Source organism: Armigeres subalbatus, chromosome 3 (assembly GCF_024139115.2).
Source record: "Armigeres subalbatus isolate Guangzhou_Male chromosome 3, GZ_Asu_2, whole genome shotgun sequence".
Lineage (NCBI taxonomy): Eukaryota > Metazoa > Arthropoda > Insecta > Diptera > Culicidae > Armigeres > Armigeres subalbatus.
In genome coordinates, this window is record NC_085141.1 from 43,117,253 (window position 1) to 43,137,384 (window position 20,132).

Here is a 20,132-nt window from a genome sequence, read left to right on the forward strand (position 1 = left end):
AAAACAATCAGAATTATTGAAAATTGTGCTCTTTTGAAAGCGATAAAAACTTATTTATACCAGAGAAAGTTGTTTTCCCACGGAATCTATCCGTTGCCGTCATGGATATGCAAAAAATGCATTCGCAAATTTGCCGGATGAAATGTAAAAACGGGTTAAATTTTATTTGACCAAATCACCGGAACCTGCAGATACTAATTCACGCCTTCAAACTGCAGAACTGTCTCGACTGACTTGACTGACTCGACTTGGTGAAAAAATATGGCGACGAAAAAAGCGCGAGGTTTTGCGAGTCGAACCGCTTGATTGTTTGGCAGTATTAGTGTACCGGTAGCACACACATGCACGATCATGCTTGGTTCAAGCGCAAGATGAAATTGAAACTTGGCTAAGGTGGTTTGCGTCCTATTCAGGTAGATTCCTGTTCGCTTTTAGACATCCTTCCGTGCGGGATGTAATCATTTCTCGCGTGATTTTTGAAAACGTCGTATGTCCAAATGAGAGACTCTCTTTCATTACGCTCTTTTTCACTAATATCCAGGGTTTCGACTTTTCGTTTCAATGAGACCAAAGCAAGCGTTTTTCGGGCCAAGGGAAAATCTTGTTTCGTTGTTTATGTTGACGATCATCTTTCACCCATCAATATTTTCTCTAGAATTAGCATTGGAAGATGAACGAAAATCTTGCCTATCAGATGAAAATCCTTTTTCGTTTCATTACATTCACCTCTCACTCACTTTTCGCGAGAATTATCGCAGAACAATTACAAAATTGTATGGCCGCGCCGGGATTCGAACCCAGAATAGTAACAATAATAGCTGTGGGGATGCGCTTACTTTAGCCACACCACCACGCTATCTGTATGAAAGCGTCAAGTTATTTGTTCCACATAAGCTACTACCATTTGCATTGATGATGCCACGAAAAGACCCGAATATGAAAGAAAAAGAGCAAACCAACGTTCAGCGGCAATCGAAGTGAGCGAAAAATTGTTATCACTCTCCAGGCTGTTTTTCTTTCCCGAAAAGTGATTTCTCCCCGAAAACTGTCGTAAGGGAAAATCATGTGCTCCTGAGATTGAGTGAGCATTATGAACCCTGCTAATATCTAAGCTAGTTTAGCATTTATTGCAATGTTTTCACCTCAACATGCTAGACGAAGCAATTCTCTTCAGATCTCTGTTGAAAATTGCTGTAAATGTTAGTATGGCTTCGTAATAATCGAAAGAGAAAGTAAACAAAGAGAGCCTCTCTTTTGGACTTACGACGTTTTCAAAAATCACGCGGGATTTGTTTATTTGAATATTCGGATCACAAACTCACTAATTACAAACCGTACATATTTTTCACGGCCTGCAGCATCCTTTCTTTTCTTCGAAGCGATACAAATCTCCTTTCGATGATGAGTGCATCCTCGTTGGGATGAAGAAAACCTTTTTCCGCAATTACCCAATAAAAATTCCAGGCTTGCCTATGTCTCCTTCAAGTTTGTTTTCTCCAAAGACGGGCACAGGTAGAAAAGAATCCATCGAAATCTGAGGAAATGCAGAAAAAATATATTGCAAACTGTAAACATCTTTTAAAATTTTAACAATCTTACCATGAACTGAACCATGGACAAAAAAAAACATTTCTAAACTCCTTTGTTGAATGCTTCGAGCTATCAAATTTTCTGACAATTTTATAAAAAAAGTAAAGTGACCTTTAGGTTTACCAGAAAGTTTTTCGGAATTTCGGTGAAATTGATCATTTGCTGGAATTCAGCATTAAAGATTTGCAGAAGCTTATTTAACAGTAAAATCATTTTTACTAATGGGCTTTCATCAAAGCATTTTGCTAGATTTGCTCAAAATTTTTGGGTTTACCTTTTTTTTAAAGAGGGATGAAGGCAAATCTGCAAACAGACACCTGAAATTATCACTCATGGGGTTGACAGAAGGCCGACCCACTAAACCCACCCAAGTAGCGGTAGATTACTTGAGTTACCCCCTCTGCTAATACCCTGATCCCCCCGGGACTACCTTACAGTATTACTTCTAGGGGATAGGCCAATGAGAATAGATAGAAGGTGAGGAAGAAGACCAAATGCAAGTGTATTAGTGGATGATGGAAAATGTAAACAGCAAATGGTGACGTACATATTTGCACGGTTTCTTATGGGAGCTCGTTGGAATGTAGTAGTGAAAGCTTTTTCGCCATACACGAAAGGCACGCACACAATATATGGATTTCCATACCTTAGTATTTATTTACATTGGGGATAGGCAGTACTTACTAACACACTTTCTGACACACCCTGACACTCTCTCTGACGCACCGTATTAGCACAGACAAACAGACGTAACACTGAGGAAATTCCCATCGACCATGAGCTCAACGGTCGTTTTAAATTCAACTGCTTGCGAGTTTCACATCCAGGGGCGCGCGCATTGTATACCTTTGTATTTGACACCTCACACTAGCGCCTTCTGTTGACATTGTTGTACTAAACTTTGTTCCGTACAACATGCACGTTAGGTGGTGGTAAAATAGCTGGGCGATGGATTTTAAAACAAATTGTTCTAGCTATTACGTCTGTTTGTCTGTGGTATTAGTCTGAGTTTTGGATGCTTATCACTAACATACCATGTGAGTCTAACTTGGGTGCTCACCCTTTACGCACCATGTGAGACCAACTGGGATGCTCACCTTACCAGGTGTCACACTCCAGCACACTAATTTGAAATTTATTTGGGTGCTCACTCTAGTACACCCTGCCATTCCTCCTGACACACACTCTGACACACCATGTGGAACTTACTTAGGGTCTGTCTCATTTGGAGAATTAAACTGAAATTAAACTTAAAAGTGACATTTCAAAAATTATCGAATAACCCTGCTCGCAGAGCAAGATTACTTTTGACAGATATCGAATCATTTTGCATCGATGTCTTATTGGAATTGCTGGATAGCACCAGCCATTCTTATGACCGGATTATTTGCCAATTTTCGAGTTGACACTTTTAAGTTTAATTCTCCAAATGAGACAGATCCTTAGGTTCTCACTTCTGACATGCCATGTGACTATGACTTGGATGCTCAACCTTAGCCGAGACCTTAGCATACTGTCGTGACTTCACGTCCGTACACCAACGCAACCGTTTCAAAACTGACTTCATTGGTACTCCTCTCTGCATACACGCTCAAGTACGAATACTTAGTTCAATCATTCAGACCTATCCAGATCAACTTTCGAAATGAGCTGCATACATTTTTTACTCTACATCATACAATCTCTACACATACCATGTGAGTCTGACTTGGGTGCTCACTTTTAACATACCATGTGAGCTTATCATAAGACGAGTTTGTACAATTCCATTTTAATTCCACTACTTTATTGTACCTTTGACAGATACGTATTTCGACCTCAACAGTAAGGCCGTCTTCAGTGACTCGTACTTGAGTCAAGTCAAGTACGAGACACTGCAGACGGCCTTACGGTCGAAATACGTATCTGTCGAAGGTACCATAAAGTAGTGGAATTAAATGGAATTGTACAAACTCGTCTTATGACAAATAAATACATTCCACTAAAATCTTAAATTAATTTTCGTATCATTCCATGTGAGGCTGAAGCAGCCATGGCCTGACAGAAATTGTGTCAGATGGAAGAGAACTTCCCCATGGGGTCTTCCCACCCAGCTCTATATATTAGGTATCAACCGGTGGGTCAACCTACCTTTAGAAGAGTTATCCCACTCGCGCTGCCGTCTGGCAACCGAGTAGCCTACGTCTACTGGCACACATTTTGGAACAGTTGAACATCATCCTCGATAATGCCGCATTGGCAATCAAAGCCCTTTTGCACACATAGTCGACATGGCTGCCGAAGGTAAGCTTGTTGTCTATTAAGACCCCAAGGAACTCCAAACTCCGCTTTGATGTGATCGCGACTTCACCCACATGAATCATTGCATGTTGGACCGACTTGCGGTTGTTGACGATAACCACTCCCGTCTTATGTTGAGCGAGCCCAGGCCTCTAGCGCTCATCCAATCCGCCACCGTGCTGATCGCGTGTGTTGTGGTCAGTTCTACCTTGGGAATTGACTCCCCGTAGACTTCCAAGGTTACGTCATCGTATTGAACTTACGCCCATAGGCAGTATTGAACCTTACGGAACTTCTGCGGTATTAATAGGAACGCTTCTCTGAACGGCTCGATCTTGTATAATAGTAAACGGTTCTGGAAATAGCTTTCTAAAATCCGGTACAGGCCCACCGGCAGGCTAAGCCGGTGTAACGAGAGCGTGATGGCATCCCAGCTTGCGCTGTTGAATGCGTTCTTAACATTAAGTGTCACTAACACACAGTATCGAATACTTCGCCTTTTCTGTTGAATCGCTATATATCGGCGGTCTTTACCACCGAATTAATAGCATCAAACGTGGGCTTACGCTTGCGTAAACCGAACTGATCGCTTGACAGGCCATCCGTACCCTCTGAGTACGGGGTAAGCTTGTTGAGGATGATCCTCTATCTGTCTATGCACCGATGGGTGGCCCGGTGGCTTCCCAGCCTCCGACAACAACACCAATTTCTGCCTTTTCCATCTTTCGGGGAATCTACACTCATCAAGGCATCTCTGCATAGCTAGTCTCCATAGCTGGATAGCTGGAACTCCATCAGGCCCTGGAGCTTTTTCCGTTACCAGGGATTTGGCCACCGCGAGTAACTCTTCGTTCGTCACCGGAGCCACCATTTCGGCCGCACCCATATTGCCTGGCGGTGCAAGAGGCCAGGGACTTGAGGCTCGGGATGGGAAGAGTACCTCGATAATCCTCGCCAACCTATCCGGGGATCGTTCGGTTGGGAGGGGGGTGAAGAGCTCCCTTTGGTCTTGGCTAACACTATCCTGTAGGCCCCACGGATTCGCGTTGGCTCCTTCGCAAAGGTTGTCGAAACACTTTCTTCTACTGTTCTCGATGGCCTTGTTAAAGACCAGTTTCGTAGCTCGAAACACTTCACGGCGATTCGCTCTTTCATCCTCGGTGCGGGCACGTTGCATCCTTTTCGCCAGACCAGGACTGACAAACGTACGATGGGCTTCGTGGCTGTGCGGTTAGCGACGTCAATCGTCTAGACGCATGTGCTATGGAGTGTGGGTTTGATTCACGCCCCGGTAAGGAGGAAACTTTTTGTGATCGAAAAATTCCCCACTGGTCCACTGGGTGTTATGTGTCCGTAGTCTAATGCTAGATGTTAAGTGTTCAGTCTGTACGACCTCTGGTCGAAGACGGTGTTCCTGTCTTTTAATCTATGACTCGATCCCGTTCCTTCTGAACGTGCTAGCGAAACCATCATTGACTAGCACTGCGTCGATCTTCGTTAGCGCTTCTAGTAACGCTTGACCCCTTCGATTAGTGTAGCGGCTGCCCCACTCCACTGCCCAAGCGTTAAAATCTCCTGCTATGACGATCGGTTTACGACCCACTAGGTCGGACGATATCCTATCGATCATCTGGTTGAACAATTCTGATGGCTACCTCGGTGGGGCATAGCAGCTACTACCGTCCCGTCATGCAAATAGTCGCCATCCTAGACCCGTCCGCCACCCAATTGCCGTTATCGACAGGGACATTGTACGGGTCGGACAGGAGGGCGACATCCTCGACTTCAAGGCCGACTGCCACAGCAACTGCTGGGCAGTTGCACAATGGTTAAGATTCAGCTGTGTTACTTGCACGGTTTCTTCTTGGCTTACAGGCTTTTGGTGTCTTATCGCATTCCTGCGCCTTGTGCCCTCCCTCACCACAACGACGTCACAGGTTGCTACGGTCTGGGCCCTTACACTTGTAGGAGTTGTGCCTCGACTCTGAGCACCGATATCACCTGTTCACTGAAGGCGGCTGGAGTTTGCTTACTAGGCATACCGACCAACCGATCTTCAACTTTCCTCGCTCCATTACCTTTTTGGCTTCTGCAGCCAGTAACCTAAGAAAGGCTACCAGTGTGCCAAAGGGACCGCCTCTTGGGCGTACAGATGTCTTCTCGACCTCTGTACCGCACTGGTCTCTGACGGCACAGACGACGTCGTCTCCGTTCGTTTCCTCGTCCAGTTGCTTGCATTGGAGGGTCACTTCCGTCCCCAACGACCTCACCTCGGCGCCGTCACCCATGACCTCTTGGGCCAGCTTCCTATAGTCAGTCCCACTAGCTTGCTCTCCGCGTTTCAAAATAAACACCTAGCGTCGAAAGCTTTTCGGCCGCCCGCATCGATTTAAGGACTTCAGCGTACTTTTCCTCATCAGTTGTCACCAACAAGGCCTCGCCTCTGTCCTTAACTTTCTTTGCGGGTCGAGATGCGTTCGACTTCCGCTTTGCCTTACTGACCAGGTTCCAGGGATTTTCGGTCCCTTACGATGGCACAGGCTGGCTGGTACCTTTTTGCGGCCCGGCGACTTGCGACTGGTTGGTGCCTTTCGCCTTTTTGGGCCGAGAAGTCACCTTATCGGGTCGACGCCCTTCGGGCTCTTCTGCACCACAATCTGCTCCGTCTAGACGTTTGGCCTTTATGGTCGCATGTCGTTTGGCTCTGCTCTGAGCGCCTTCGCCGGATTGCTGCCTGAGCCGTTTCGGGTTAGGCGCAGTCTTTTCTTCATTGGCCGTCAGTGCGAAATCAATCGCATCTTGGGCCATAGTCGCTCCTCCAAGGAAGGAGAAGGCATTGGTTTGGGCACCTTTGTCGGCCTTCTCTCTTCCCACCACCGCCTGATAAACGCATCTTGTTCTTGTCTTGCGACTTGAACAGCCTGGCGGAGCATCCGAAGGCTCTGTTTCAGTTCCTTTCTGATATTTTGCCTTGCGCTCGCGAACTCGATGATATCATTGAGTTGCTCGGCAACCACCCGCATCCCGGGTAGAGGCCCGCCGAGCGTGCTGATAGGGCTATACCCCATCACTGCTGGGGAGACTCCGGTGCTGCTAGCTGCAGCCTCCTTCACTCTGCTCTCCGCCTCCCTGGGAGCAGATCTCGCAGATCTTGGCAAAGGGGTTTACCACCTCCACGCATCGTCAAATGAATTGTTTTTTGCTTCACTCATTGTAATTGGGTTCCCCTTGTGGCTGCCGTCGAATCCTACTGGAGAAGTCGCCTTTAATGATCTCACGTGTTCGGAGCCATATCAGCGCAAGTCAGAAAAGGGCATCTGAGCCTACCAGCCACCCAGCAGGCAAAGCTTGGTGGCAGGATTGGACGGAAGACAGCGTAGCCATTAGCCCACTCGTCAGTCAGTGTCCCCGGCTCTACTAAGAGAGTAGAATGTCAGACTGCCAGCCCTCGCTTTCACAATATTACGATATCCAAGACCAGGTCCGTTAACACACGGCCAGAATGCCATAATCAGGCACAGAGAACAGACATGGATGCTCATACAAAATGTTGTTGAAAACGTGTGTAAAGCTCCTCAGCGCCGCCAACGCAGACTGCCCGGTATACAAACTCATTCTCACCAAGCGATGGCGTTGGCTTACACTACATAAACAAGAGATAGTGCCAGGTAATGACAACTTCGCGACAGAAGATGAACATCTATTCTATGTGAATTAGGATCTCACTGGTATTGATCCTGATGTGTCAATTGGCACCCCCTGGGCTTCTGTGAGCTTTGAGTGGCAGCTTTTTGTAGAGGTTTAACAGAGCCCACTGCCAAGCCCGTGGGAGGGGTCGTAAAGCTCCTGGACATAGTCCCTGCTGCTCCCAAAGAGCCTTCCAACCCGGATAAAAAATATCATTAAAATATCATAAATTTTATTGTTACAACACCATTTAAGACATAATTTTTACCATTGAATATAATGGAATTTTGACAATAGAATCACATGAGAAATAATGGTTTTCCACGATAAAATGAATGGTAAATGGGACTTTTACAATAAAAAAGGGGGGTTGTTATGTATCTTTACAATAAAAAAATCGAAAATTTTCCATACAAAATTTTGAGCAAAACAATTGATTTTACGGTTCTTCAATGGGATGATTTCGAGCGACAAAATAATAGAAAACATTGTGTTTCAAATGTTTTCAATTACTGTTTCTATTGTTTTACAATAGTAATACAACAGGATTTAGAATACATTATTCTCCAACATTACAATAAAAATACAACACAATTATTTGCTTTACAAATTATTTTATTTTAAATCAGTTTAAAACTTCATTTTCACTCATTTTACATCGCTTTGCTGTCGGGACTTCCGAACCGAACTTTCTTCCAAAGTTTTATCTGTCAAACTAATTGATGTGTTGTTTAGCGCATCTTCAGGCGAATCCAGCGCACTACTTTCGAAGTTAGGTAAGTTGCCTGTATCTGGAGAAAAATCCAACTTCGGTATAAAAAGCGTACTAACTTTGTTCCGGATAGACAATACATGTAGTTATAAACCTGTGAAAAATGTAAATTATAGAAGGATGTTAGTTTTATTAGAAAAAGTTCGTCGAGAAGAAAAGAAAAAAAATACCTGCATCAGTTCTTATTATATCCCGTTGGTGAGATTGGCCAAGCATCAGTATTTCATCATAAGCTTCATTTCTGTAAAGGAACAAAGATACATGTTACCAGGTATGTCATCAGGTATTATGACGATATTTTTTTTTATTTATTTTTTGTTCGGGATGAACTACTGCGTCCATTATGTACATTGAACTTTTGTAGTATAAGATTACGATTACCGGTGGTGAGTATAAGCCGTTTGCCAGCCCAGTATCATTACTTGACAACTTACCGGTCGCTACTAAACGCGCTAAACCAAATTTGGCAGCGCGATAACACCGCTGCTATTTGATGAACTACCAAATGTCAAACGTTACCGGTACGGAATGCAGCCTCCAAAATGATAACCGAAAATAGTAACCGATGCGAAAAAGTTTGACTAATCTAAAATGACAGCACGGCGAGTGTGATCAAAATACTCGCGCTCAGGCCCAGTAATGATGCACTAACGCGCTCTAACACTTTAGATACTTACCACGCTACAGAAGCCATAGTGATCTACCGTTGCCCAACACCAGAAACTGTAATGAAAAAGACACTTTCTGCACCATACAGTTTTATTAATTTAATCTCTTCACTAATTATAAACAAAACTGTACACGCTGAAATGAATCTCCAGCCATTCTCCGAGTAAAATGATAAGCAAAAGTTTTGTTCCCTTTATTTTTTTTGAATTCCAATTTTTATTGCATAACATTTCTAGACTTGCAATATGAAAATATATTACTTGAGAATCGGTATAACATTTTTTTTCATTTTATAAGCAAAGCTTTGTAATTTTATTGTTTTCAATTGTTATTTCAACAATATAATAAACCCATGAAATATTCCAAAATTATATTAATTCAATTACATTAGACGAATTTCCAGATCATCCAAACCGAAAACTTTCATAATTTGTTTAGTTTTTGGATGTGCAATACCAAACATAAGCGAACAATAAAAATATAATAGAATGTATTGGTAACATTTAAATATATTGATATGTTAATGTAAGTACAATAAAGATCTTTTACAACCGTGTACATTTTACAATAAGCGTACAATAGTTTATATTGTTTACCACACAATTTATTGTATTTTAATGGGTTATGTCATTCAAGTTACTGTAAATTTTTATCCGGGATGCTTCCAATGCAGACTGTATCCCAAAGAATTCCACCTCAAATTAATAACCGCTAAACGATGAGAAATCATCCATAAGAGCCAAACATTTCACTTTCTTCTCAGATATCATAGGGTATCACCAATGGGTGTCATGCATGATATTTACTTCTTGCCATTGGCCAAACCATTTCAGATCCCCAAGTTTGTAAAATCAATGTTGACAGTTTAAATACAACCCTTTTCAAATAATATGCGAGATTTGTTTTGTTTATTTGTTTTTGGCAACACTGCCGTGTTCGGATGAAGTAAAACGTCAGTTCAATGCGTCAGTGTGTGAGTGTATTTTTCAGCCGAATCGAAGCGACGAGCCAGCAGCCGAGCAGAAAATCAGCAGAAGCAGCCCAGCCAGTCGAAGGAAGGTAGCCGAAGAGTGAGTGTTCTCTTTGTGCTTGTCTCGTACAGGAGTGACATTTTCGTTCCTTTGTTCAATCAGCCAGTCAGTGTTGAAAAAAGTGACGGAGGCCCTCGAAATCGATAATTTTTTTCAGTTTTTCCTACAATTGCGGACTTATCCGTGATCGGAATTCCAATCGTAAGTAGACATTAGTTCCGATTTCACATTCTGTTGCTGGTTTGACGCTGGGGAATTATATAATTTCGTCTGAGAAAAAAGTGCCACGGACCGTAATGGCCGATGTCGAGTGATGAAAAAATCCAACCTCCAACGTAGCTCGAAAAAACTGCGACGGAATTAATATTTTCCGACAGATCGTGTTTGGGTTGGTTCCGAATTTGAATGCCCGGAGATTTTCCGGATTCTACCGTGTGCGAAAGTGGTTCCCTTTGGTCAGAGTAGTGGATATTCGAGACAAGGAAAAACTGCTAAGGCTGCGAAAAAAGTATGGCCATTTTGTAGCCAGCCGTAAGACTATCGTCATCAGCCGAACGGACACGGTGGAGCGCTAGGGCTACACGAATATTATGAGCGATATTTTTCCTCGCTCGATTCGATGGGAGCTGTTTTGTTGTTGCTGGTAATGGTTCCTCAAAGTTTGCTATCGTGTTGAAATGGTTTTCGGGACACTCGCTCTGGTAGTAGTTTTGAGTTTTTCTCAAGAATGTGCTATTGATCTGATATGAAAGCAGTGGTATCTTTTTAAATAAATTATTGTTTATAGTGGATGGAAAATTGTTAACTTGTATTCGTAGCTAATCGTCGCTTTCATGAATTTTGTAATTTTAGTAAAATCTAAACTGAGATAACGGGAGAAAACTAAATAATCATCAATACCAATGATGATTTTTTGACATAATTTTATATCTATAGATTATCAAGTGTTTGGGCTTTCTCAATTTCCGAAACTATATTTTCGATCAGGTAGGGTGACAATTTTTATTTTTAGAAGAATGTATGTAATTGTGATTTTATTAAACAATTGTAGTCTTCGCGCTGCATGGTTATAAAAACTTTAAATCAAGTCAAGAAAGTAACAAATTTTAATTATGAATACAGAGCTTTTATAAAGATTCTTAACCCTTAAATGCGCAATGTTGTTTTAAAACAACAAACCGAAAATACGTTTAATGTTAATCATTTCAATGGTTATTTACGTTAGAAATATTTCCAACGATTTCTATAAAAATCGCCTTGCACCTTTAAGGGTAAATGATCGATTCTTTTTTTTTTTTTGTTTTTTTGCCTTTCTCGTTCAACAAAGTTGTACCGAAAGGCTATATGATCACTCCAAAAACAAAGGGACAATCCACTCGAACCAGCTGCCTTTGGCGATCAGACAACAAACAATGATAAGCAAATTTAAGAAAGCACTCGCTGCAAGATAGGGCAATTACAGAAGCTAGACTCTATAACACACCCTATACCAGAACCTAGATTTTGTTAAACTAATGTATTAGCACTCCTACTCTGTCTTATATTTCGACCGTTTCTTTCAATTCTAATGTATCTTCCTTGACCTAAAATATGGGGTAACCTATAGGCTTCCATTATGACAATAAATAAATTACAAATTACAAAAATTTTTGATAGGAGACCCGGAGACAAATAGTGTTATATACCAATCGACTCAGCTGGGCGAACTGAGGTGATGTATGTATATGCGTATGTGTGTGTGTATGTTTACAAATTTTGTAGACACACTTTCTGAAACTTGTACTTGGCATTGTACTTGCAATAGGTTCCATTCGACGAAGAATGTTTGATATTAAAAATTGGCCAGATCGGACTATGGGAACAGAAGTTATGGCCAAAATAATATTTTAATGCCCAAAACAGGCTAATGAGTATTTTCATTTATATATTTTTTTGTATTTTTTGTACGAGAACCAAAACCGATACACAATTTCGTGTTAAGTACATCACTCAAGTCTGGTGTACATAGCGTGCGATCGCTAATATCACATACCTACTACACATATTGATAATACATTTCAATTATTTAGTATAAGTAACTAGCACTTTTGATAAATTCCTAAATCCTAACAACGATTGTAATAATTAATGTTTGTGTCTCTATCTGCACGGTATAAAGAAACGTTGCGTTCAATTTTATCTGCAACAAATTTAATTTTCAAACTAAAATTGTGCCAACAAATGGCTATGTTCTATTCTTAATCTTCTTTTTCTTCTTCTATGGCTCTATATTCCAACTGGAACTTGGCCTGCTTTTCAATTAAGAGTATTCTATCAGCATTTCCACAGTTATTAATTGAAAGCTTTCCTATGTCCGTCATTAGTATGTACATATTGTGTGTGGCAAGTACAATGGATACACTATGCCCAGGACATCGGGAATGTTTTCCATCCGAAAACATCTTAGGCCAGAACGAGAATCGAACTCGCCATCTCCGGATTGGCAATCCTACGCCTATGCTCCCATGGCTAATTGCCCAAGCAAAGCTTGATAACAAATCGATAACTAATTTTGTTGTGAAATCGTCTAATTTTCAAAACTCAGGTTGATATCCTTTTGATCAAAATCTATAGCCGAGAGCTACTCCTGCTGTCGATGAAAGCAAGTTGGAAAGTAATGGTAATATTGGTTTTCGTTAACAAAATAAGTAATCAGTTCGATGTCATATCATACAATTTAGAAATCTGAAAATGATTTCAATTTGATGTCGAAATCAAAATATGTTTTCAATTTGCTCTATTTTTGATGTCAAACTTTGCTCGGAATGGAGATCCATTTCTTCTTAATGTTGTTAACTATTTTTTTCATCAAAAACTCCATCAATAATATAAATTATGTATTTTGGACATCTGAATATTTTTTGTATTTTTGGCTATATTTTGTGTTTATAAACATAGCTTTCTTTAAATTAATAGGAAACATGTGTCTCTTTATCCTCTGTCATAATAACATTTCGAACATTTTCGTCATAATAACATTTCAAACCAAAGTGCCCAGCGCCTTTGCCCTTAGATGAGGGTCTTCGTAGAGGCGTCCGCAACCTTTGCAACGTTAATACAATGTGCACCTGCTGAAGCTAGTCCCGGGTTGGCCGTCTGTGCAACTTCTATGTGCGGAAAAACAAGTCCGTCGAAGGATTACATCCGCTAACCAACATCCCACCGTTGTTCAAACTGAACTCATTTGGCCCGGTCCCCAAGTGTCACACTCAGCGAACCTCGAATATAGGCAGGTACGAATGTATCTTAATGCTGAGAAAGTGCAGATGTGAGTAGCAAATCAGGACCAGCAGGTCGAGCTCGCAGGGATTTTGCTTCGTTCTAGGCCAGAAAGTTAACAATCTCTTCTGTTCTGGAAGCGAATTTGTCAAAAATTAAAAAAAAAACTTGTACTTACTTTCTTGCTCACTTTATTACATTATTAGATTGCGTTTCAATAATGAAGTTGAAAATAGAAACTAATCAGTCCAAAATAGAATTTTCAAAATAATTAAAGTATGAGTTATTTACTCACCCGGAAAAATTTACTTTTTCATCTCATCCCGGACAAATGCGTGCTTTAAAAGAAGAAGGCATTCACTCTTTCATATTATTCCGGGCAAGTGCGTGCTTCAAAAGAAGGAAGCATTATTCCGGAGAAGCGGATGCTTTAAAAGAAGGTGTCATTTACTCTTTCACATTAGTTCGGGCAAATGCGTGCTTTAAAAAAAAGGAGGCGTTCACTGTTTCGCATTACGAGGCCCGCAAATAGAATTCGTTTGCGTTACGTTTGACAGTTTTCCCATGGAAAATGCGCCAAACGTATCCTATGTGCCGGCCTTTTTATTCTGGGCTAACACGTGTTTTAAAAGGTGTCATTTACCGTCCCACCTTATTCCGGGCAGATGCGTGTTTTAAAAGAAGGAGGCATTCAATCCCTAACATTACGCTGGGCAAGCACGCTTTACAAGAAGGTGACATTTGCCCTCCCATCTTATTCCGGGCAAGTTGCATAATTTGAAAGAATAAAGTAATTTACTCTCTCGCCTTGTCCCGGGTAAGTGCGTGTATTGTATTTGCGTGCGTGTGCGTGTATGCGCATTAACATTATTTGTTGCTGAAAATATTTATATCCGTTCCATAGACAGGACATGTATTAAAGTAAAACAAATAATTGCTTACACTGAAAGTAACATCACGTTTTCATAAATTTCTCGTGAAGGTCGTGAAGCCAGATTTGTTTTCATTCTCTCCGCTGGTCTTTATATAAAAACCGCCTCTGGCAAGGTCTCTGGCATTCGCATTATCCCAAGCGCTCCCGGCTCAAATATTAGGATAATTGTTAGCATATGCAAAAGTAATAATTAAAATTATTGCGTAATATATTTAGATCATTTTCGGGGTAATGGCTTTTCTGGTATTCGGTGGCGGTGGGGTATTCGGGGTAGTGACATTCGGGTTAGTGTCATAGAACCATAAAAAATTAATGTTGCCTCGAATTTTGTTTATTTGAAAATTCCAATAACTCAATAGCGATGCTTTCTTTTCAAATCGCAAATAAGGGCTCAATAAATTGAGATATATTCAATTGAACTATTTGAACAACTCTGCTATTGTGTCCTTTAAAATAAAAGTGAGAAATCTTCTTCAGTTTGACTAGTATACAATTGATATACTTGCTTTTCCGTGAATGTTGTACCCTTGTTTTGCGGGGCCATATGCGTATATACAGCTGCTCTATTGTCTGTGAATGTAAATCCACTTTCGATATGGTTTGTGGTTGCGGTGGCCTTCGCTACCGATAAGTGGGTTGATGTGAGCGAAGCATAATTAACATAATATGCTTTATGATGCTATTCGGTTTTTCATCTACTTGGCACACCGAGAAGCAAAACTACCAATTTAACTTACTTCGGTTTTTAAGGCTGGAGGTTGCGTTTGGTGAAGACTACAAAAGTGTATTTGAAATATCAATATTGTGGATCAATGTTGATCTATAAACGATCAAAATGTTAAAACGAATATTTGAAACTTAATCATGACGTCACTATTAATTTGCGATTAAAGTAACGACGCATGTGACGTTACTTCGTTTGGCACGACACGGCATTGTAAACATTGAACCTTGTCTTCGTTCTTCTGTGGAACCAACACAGCCGCATCGTCCACGGCTAAATATCTATCCGTCTTCACGGTAGGCTCTACCACAGGCTGCCTTGGCACTGAAAAGGCCAAGTTTCTTCATTCTACTGTGGAGTCCATATTCGTTCGCGTCATCGATGGACGTCGTTCGTTTCGTTATGCATTGAACACAGCATAAAAAGGCATACATACAAGCGCATATAATAATGAAAGGTGGAACGGGGTCTTAAATAACAATCTCCTAATATCGACGGTACCCATATTGCCCTATGATACGCTATGCTAAAGTACGGTAGCTATCTTTATTGTACTTCCAGTTGAAAACCGAAGTGAGCTCTCGCGACAATCGAGTTTTCTCACGTTTCCTTTTGTCGCAACTACGTCGCGACTAGTGCGCATCATGGCGCACGACGGTGGCATAGATGCGCACTAGTCACGATGCAGTTGCGACATCAGGAAATAAGGAAAAACTCAATTGTCGCGAGAGCTCACTTCGGTTTTCAACTGGAAGCACAATAACATAAACGCAACATAAAGCTTAAATCCAGTTCTGGGTTCATTCGGTTCAAATGTGTAGTTGTCTACTAGGCAGTGCCTTTATTTTTAATGCGTGTGAAATTAACGACTGTGGCACAAGGTCGGCGGGACGATCGGGATCGATGAACCCCGATTTCCGTTGTTTGCTTTGTAAAAAATATTCTACTGTAATAAAAATGCGATTAAGAGAAGTATATTCAACTTTCATTAGTCGTCTTCGCAAACGGATTTTATGGCACCTTACTTCAAGCGTTTAGATCAATTTGCAAACAAGATTCAATGTGCCAAACCGAGTGAATTTTGCGAATATTGCCCATGGAACACCCTTTACATAGTACTTACTTTACGGATTTCATCTTGACTCTGTTTCTGGTTGGTATCGGAAAAAGGACGAATAAAATGGGTGTAGGTGCTGCTACCATCACTGCAGACGACCCGTCCATGCTGTGTCCCTATCGTCGTACACTGTGAGCGTGCGGTGCATTATAGGGTTAGTGACCCTCTGGCAGGATGAGCAGGATGAGGGAATCATGACACGGGTATGTCATCATGCTCGGCCAGATTGCAATGGTTTCCCATATGCAGTGAAATGCTGATGTATTTTTCGTGGGCGAGGGATGCTTTTTAATTTTAGCGTTTCTGCATGTGTGTGATTCAATTTTATTAGGGGAATATGAGCATAATGGACTAACTGCCTTGAGCACAGTTACAGTGGCATATCAGGAATAAACTTTTTGACGTGGGACTACTTCTGTTTTTTTTTTATATTGGGGTACACTTAAAAAAAAACGTCACGAAAGTATGATAGACTTTGATCGTTAATAACTCAGCCGTTTCTTGATGGATTTTTAATTTTCTTGAGTCAACGCTCCATACCCGCTGATGCTGATGCTGATTGGGCCTGCTTGCGGATACATGCAATTTTTTTGACAATGTCCACTACCTATCTCTAAAAAGAGTTTCGGTCCCATATGATCAACACAGCTACCAGCTACGCTCTCGACCAGGGTTTGCAGAAATGGCTCTCAATAGATAACGAACAACGATAAAATAGAGGCAAAAACTGTTCCGAATCATAACAAGCCATGATAACAAATTTATCAAACTTGTATACAAGTGTAAAAAAACAAACGGCCTGTGTGGCGAAATTTATCATGGGGTATAGCCTCCTGAATTAGTTCTCTATCATGACAGCTTGCGAAAAAAGTCTCTCGCGGTATGCTACATATCGTATATGTATACAGAGATGATAAGTGAGAGACTTGTTATTTCTCTTTAGGATTCAATCTCTGCCCTCGACTAAAAAAAATCCCGCGAGTCTTTATTGGGTTCAACAGGGTTTAACGAAGGATAAAATAGAAATTTTGAATATGGCTGGCATTTATAAAATAAGTTGCTCCCCAATGTGAAATGAATCTATGTTTATTGTTTGTCGGCCTATTTACTCACAAGTGACAATCATCGACTTCAGAAAGACGGCTCCCACACCTGGACCCTTCATATCGTATCCCCCAACCTGAAAAGGGCTCATTCACAAATTACATAAATGGTGTACGGAATCAAATTGCATCACTTTGAACTACTCGCCAACAACTAGTCTATCAACCAATTGTAATGAAATTTTCAGGGACCGAAATACAATATGTAAGCTTTGACTACGTCTAACTGTTTCACTTTAATTCTTAAATACATCCAAATGCTGAAGCTTTTTCCTTAAATGAACTAACTATTACAAAAATCGAAAACAAAAAATCAAAAAAGTGCTGCAGTGTGAACCGGCCTGCACAATGAGATTGAGGCTCTCCCAAAATCTGACAAATATAAGTCCAAAATCGGATTTCAGCGCTTTTCTGATTTTTCTGATTTTGGTTTTTTACTATAAAAGCGACAAAACAGAAAGTTTTTGGAAAGTTTGCCTGTAATAGTCGGATGATCGAAAATGTTGACGTTGGAGTTAGAAACCAATACGAAATGTTGACGCAAAGGCCAAATCAACACTTTATGTTCCGTAATGATCAATTTCTGAGGCTTCCGAAGCTCGTATTTTCATTCCAGACCAGTATCTTTCGATCGGCCGCAATTCTGGTGATGTTGGGGTCAAAGGCACAACATTGGAAGATTTATTTGCACACATCCTGTTCCTTCGGCTGTATTTTCGAAACTACTGAAAATTTCATAATGAAATTCACGCAGTGTGAATAACACATGCTGAAGCCGTCTTCCACAAAATTTCGTTAAAATCAGCCCAGGAGGCGAAATATTATTGACTTTTGGAAGTGATGCAATTTGATTCCGTACACCCTTTAACGCAAAAAAAAAAAAACAGATTTGAACCCCCACCCACCCCTCCATGACTTGTTTGTAACATTTCCTTCATACCCGCCCACCTCCATCTGTGACGCATATAAACGTCTTATTAAAATTTCACAAAAATGATAAATTGGTATTTTTAGTGAACTCTTCCTTAACTTCATTTATAGTACATAACAATACTGTCAAATTTAAATTTAATTAAAAATTTCGATTTTTATATTTTATTATGTTTCCCGTAACTGAACTAAACAAACCCACCCACCCCCTAGACAAACCATAACATTTTGTAACGCAATATTTTGTACCCACCCACCCCTTGATGCGTTATGTAATTTGTGAATAAGCCCAAGAAACAACAATAATTTAATTTTGGTCGAACTGTGAAGCATGAGTCAAAGTTTGTGTATTGACCTTTCCCGTCAAAAATGACAAGATACCATTTTGTCTCAGTCGATTCTTTGGTTTGTTTAAGGTAAACTTTCTCAAAAAATCCATATTTTTTAAGCCTTTAACTATTTGTAAAATCAAAAACAAAACCGAAAAACTGCTGCACGTGTGAACCGGCCTGAAAAATTCACCGGATGTCCGTTCAAAATCAGGCAATTCGAAAATAAGTCAGGAATAGATTTTAAATATCAAAATTCGGGTCAACGGATGTGTAATTAATAATGTGTGGCTCAGGAAAAGGTCTAACACATTACGAAGCCAGCTATATCGCGTGACCAACATCTAGTTTGCTTGAACCTAGCAGCCAAAGTACCGGTACTATAAAAACTGTCCATAAAGTCCATCCCACATTTGCTTGATTTCCCATCTATTTTGGGCCGTTATGAATTTATGGTCAGTAAATGTCAAACCGATTTGAAATCAGACTGCTTTGTTCTTGTGTTAGTCAAGTTCTTTGAGACTTCGGATCCTTAGGTTTTTGGAATATTTTGAAATTCAGCCTCGTATTTCTAGACATGATTGAATCCCAAATAAGCTCTCGTGGTTCTTTTTCTTCTTATCATCCCATTACATTCCCCAATGGGACATTGCCGCCTTGCAGCTTGCGAGGTTTCTAAGCCAAGTTACCATTTTTGCATTCGTATATCATGAGGCTAACGCGATGATACTTTTATGCCAAGGGATGTCTAGAAAATTTCCAACCCGAAAATTTCCTAGACCGGACCGGGGAATCGAACCCAGCCACCTTTAGCATCATAGTCTTGCTTTGTAGCTGCGCATCTTACCGTATGGCTCAGGAAGCTCTCGTGGTTATGGGAGTTTATTTTAGCTTTACTTCTTATCGGAGGGAAAACGTGACCGCCCAAACATTTTTTCGTTTTAAAAAATTCCAACGGCAATGACTGGTATAGAACCCACCTCCTTGGGTTGGGATGAGAGCGAGCACGCTTACCACCCAACCACCGGCGTCTTTTGCAACTATTATTTGAAACTTTTTGTAAACTTAAATATAATGAGTTGAACCTACAATTTATTTCATGTCCAGTAAGTAAGTGAAGCATATTGATGAGGAATTTAAATCAAACTAAACTAAAAATGGGGATATAACGAAAACTTTTTTTTGGGCAAACCACCCAAATTTATGTCCGACACACCTCAACACACATTTGTGTGACCCCAAATATTTGACTAAAGCCAATCATACATGTATACCGCTACTTCACTGCCGTCAAACGCATATTTGTCTCATGTTTGCTGGGATTTCTTATATACATGGGACAATTATGCGTAGAACGGCAGTAATCAGTGATTAAAAAAAATGCGTTCACCCGAAAAAAAATGTAAGTTCTGGGTCTCGTTTCCCTTTTTGCCTTTCTCGTTTACTGCCTTTGATCGCATATCAATCCCATCTTTGCTGGATTGTCTATTCATAAGTAACAATTATTATGCAATTGTGGACAGTATAGTACTACTCCGAAACCTATTTTTTGATAGGAGGCTCGGAGATCCAATCGACTCAGCTCGACGAATTAAGGTGATGTCTGTATGTGTGTGTACAAAAATGTTACATACTTACATTTAAATACATTATACATATTTAATTAAGCTTTCAAAATGTGTTGTTTTCGCTCACAACGTGGCTAATA

The 20,132-nt window shown here is 40.7% G+C and overlaps 1 protein-coding gene and 1 long non-coding RNA gene across 3 annotated transcripts in view; one reads left to right on the plus strand and one right to left on the minus strand.

The window, feature by feature from the left end:
• LOC134223273 (E3 ubiquitin-protein ligase TRIP12) overlaps positions 1–20,132 on the plus strand; it is a 59,936-nt gene that overhangs the window by 9,821 nt on the left and 29,983 nt on the right. Inside the window, exon 1 of one of the 2 annotated variants that reach the window (XM_062702423.1) lies at positions 10,036–10,230. The exons of the other annotated variant lie outside the window; for it this stretch is intronic. The gene's annotated coding sequence lies outside the window, so the exon portion shown is untranslated. Of the gene's footprint in view, positions 1–10,035; positions 10,231–20,132 lie in introns of those variants that run through there. 2 annotated transcript variants of the gene reach the window in all.
• LOC134225835 (uncharacterized) lies at positions 8,211–9,097 on the minus strand. Its single transcript, XR_009983339.1, has 3 exons — positions 9,007–9,097; positions 8,500–8,570; positions 8,211–8,423 (listed from the first exon to the last, which is right to left on the minus strand). It is a non-coding gene; the product is annotated as an uncharacterized LOC134225835 (long non-coding RNA).